This window comes from Podarcis bocagei (assembly GCF_964188305.1).
Source record: "Podarcis bocagei genome assembly, chromosome: 5".
NCBI classification, from domain to species: Eukaryota; Metazoa; Chordata; class Lepidosauria; order Squamata; family Lacertidae; genus Podarcis; species Podarcis bocagei.
In genome coordinates, this window is record NC_138129.1 from 94,461,613 (window position 1) to 94,465,046 (window position 3,434).

General features: G+C 44.7%; 1 long non-coding RNA gene across 1 annotated transcript; it reads left to right on the forward strand.

Annotated features, from left to right (window-relative positions):
* The first annotated feature begins 308 nt into the window (after nt 1–308).
* LOC308587359 lies at nt 309–2,555 on the forward strand. The gene is made up of 2 exons (XR_014008332.1): nt 309–401; nt 2,291–2,555. It is a non-coding gene; the product is annotated as an uncharacterized lncRNA (long non-coding RNA).
* The last annotated feature ends 879 nt before the right edge of the window (nt 2,556–3,434 follow it).

Consider the following 3,434-nt stretch of genomic DNA (forward strand, 5'->3'; position numbering starts at 1 on the left):
CTTGTGGAACGCCCTCCCATCAGATGTCAAAGAGATAAATAATTACCTGACATTCAGAAGACATCTTAAGGCAGCCCTGTTCAGGGAAGTTTTTAATATGTAAGGCTGTACTGTTTTTAACATTGATTGGGAGCCGCCCAGAGTGGCTGGGGAAACTCAGCCAGATGGGCGGGGTATAAATAATAAATTATTATTATTATTATTATTATTATTATTATTATTATTATTATTATTATTATTATTAACATGCGGAGAGCCCCCTGCAGTTGCCAGTGCTGAAATTGTGGCGGGGACAGCAGAGGTCTACCTGCATTATCAGTGCCATGAAGGTTTCAAAATCTCTGGATCGCCTAATGTAACATGTCAAAATAAAGAGTGGTCACAACCACCGACATGTGTAGGTAAGACCTGGCATTGCAGGTGATGATGATGATGATATTTTTTATTATTTATACCTCACCTATCTGGCTGGGTTTCCCCAGCTACTCTGGGTGGCTTACAAGATATCTAAAAACAAAATAAAAGCATCAATCCTTAAAAACTTCCCTAAACAGGGCTGTCTTCAGATGTTTCTAAAAGTTGGATAGTTGTTTATTTCCTTGACATCTGATGGGGGGCATTCCACAGGGCGGATGCCACTACTGAGAAGGCCCTCTGCCTGGTTCCCTGTAACCTCACATCTCGCAGTGAGGGAATTGCCACCAGGCCCTCGGAGCTGGACCTCAGTGTCCGAGCAGAACGATGGGTGTGGAGACGCTCCTTCAGGTATACTGGGTTCCTGATCTTCCTTCTGTGTGCCAAATATAAACGTGAAAAAGGATGTGGAAAAAACTGGGAAGAGATTACAAAATGTCTGATGGCCAAGGCAGTTATTTTATTTCTGAGTTAAAACTGGAGGCGTGCTTTATTGTTACAGCCAAAGAAGTTTATTTTTAAAGTCCTAACAAGGAGAATTATCCACCTGTGTGAGTCCCTGTTTTCCGTGTGCCCTCCTCTGAAAGCTGGCAATTTTGCCTCTGCAGTGGAAAATACTGCATGATAGAATGGTATCCCAGTGTTAAGACATGCCTCTTTCCATTCAGCCTCAGATGGGGAAGGGCAGCAATAGAGCATGGAAACTGCCTCTCAGACTGTGCATTTTGGGCTCAAAGAAGACTTGAATTGTATAAGAGAATTTCAATATTGCAATGTACTAGCAGGGATCGAAGACAGGTTTTGTATGCGCAATGCGCCACGTTCAATCCCTGGCATCTCCAGGTGGAGCCTAGGACAAACCCCTGCCTGAACTCCTGGAGAGCCTCTACCAGTCCATATGGACCAGGGATGGGGAACCTGTGGCCCCCCCAGATGTTGTTGCACTTCCCATCATCTCTGACCATCAACCTTGCTGTCTGGGGATGATGGGAGATGTAGTCCAACAACCTCTAGAGGGCCACAGGATCCCTGACACAGATAAAATTGATCTAGGTGGACCTCAGTGCTTTTGGTGTTCCAGGCAGCAGGGAAGAAGAGTTGCCATATGCACCTTGACTTACCCTTAAATGACCCAATACAGCTGCCATTTTCAGGGACTTTTCTTCCTGGACTCATTTACAAAAGTGTAGTGTAGGTGGTTTTCCACAAGGCAAGACACAGTGATAACAACAAGAACCTTTATTGAACTAACGGAACTGGACAGCAGGGGCAAAGGAACTGCTTATATACATTTCTGAAGGCCTGGGCCTCTCCCACTCCCAACGTGATTGGCTGCCTAAACTTCCAAGCTGTGAATTATGACTCAGAGTTTAAGGGCCGAAGGCAAAGGCCCAAGTCCTGAAATGTTCTGTGATTGGATATCATGTATCGAATCAGAACATAGGGGCTCAGAATTCTTAGTCCAGACTCAAGCTCAGGCAAACACAGACCACTGAATACATAACAAAAAGCAATCACTTTTGACCTCTAACTTTTATAACTAAGAATGACAGCACTGGGGTTGCAAATAGCAGGCTCATGGCTTGAGGTTGCAACCCCACAAGCATGTGCTCTTTTTTCAGCTTCCTCCAGTGCAAGTTTATTCTGAGTCAAACAGGGCTCTTTCCTAAGTCCATGTGTTTATGGTAGATAGGAGTAGATAGGAGCCTATACCCTCGATGGGGGTTGGAGACCAGCAATTCTCACAGTTAGGACAGCATCCTCTCTTATGACATCTTTTGTCCAGTCTCAGAATGTTGGAACAAACTGGTAGGTGCTGTTTTGTGGGAACAGAATGCATTTTCAAGGACTGAAGAAGCTTTCTCTATCATTTCAGATGTAACATGCCCTCCCCCACCCCGGGTTTCTAATGGTCAGATTACGACTGATCTCAAGCAAAGGTACTTGCCTCTTGAGAAGGTGCGCTATCGCTGTCGCCATGGATACAGCCTTTATGGAGCTTTTACAGTAAAGTGTGTGAACAAAGAATGGACAGCATCACCAAGATGCATAGGTATTTGATGTCCAATTTTTTAAATAGTCTAAAAGATAGGAATATAACATTCTTCCTTTTTAAAAAATAAAGTTGTATGTTAAATTTTGCACTGTGCGGATTCTTGCATAGTCTTGGACTGTCATTTATTATTTACCTTCTACTAATCTCTGGGCTATGAGGAATATACCAGAGGGAGTCAAGACTGAAGTGTATACTATGGGAAAACCAACAAGCTTCATCTAGAATGGGCCTGATGGAGATTCCTATGGGATCACTCAGTAGTTGGAGGTGGTAGTTTTCCTTCATTGACCAATCATCACGATTGTGATTGGGAAGAAATCTATGCAGACCAAATTGGTCTTCCACAGCACAAGGTGGCTAGAGATGCTTATTTAAATCAATTTGAGCTATTTGCGATGTAATCATCTGTTTGTGGCACATGTTGATCTAGACCAGGGGTCAGCAACCTGCGGCTCCGGAGCCACATGTGGCTCTTTTACACCTTTGACGCGGCTCCGGGGCGGATACTAGCGAGGGGAGGAGGCGCATTGTGCGCCCCGACACTCCCCATTGTGGCGGGCGCTGTACTGGCTGTGACGTCGCATGGGGTGGTGCGTGCGTTAGTCCACCGAAAAACCTTTCAGGGGAGCATTTGTAACAGCTGGGCACCACTTTTGAGGGAATTGCAGAACGTCAGATTTTTGCTGAAATGGTGACCGCGCGGCTTAGGGGTTTTTTTTGCAAAAAGTTTCCCCGCAGGTTAAATTGTGGAGGGCAGATTTCTGGTCCTGTGATAAAAAGACTTCTGTTTCCACCGAAAAACCTTTCAGGGGAGCATTTGCAACAGCTGGGCACCATTTTTGAGTGAATTGCAGAATGTCAGATTTTTGCTGAAATTGTGACCGCGCGGCTTAGGGATTTTTTTAAAAAAAAGGTTTTCTGCAGGTTCAGTCGTCGAAGGCTAATTCTGTTTCCGATGATAAAA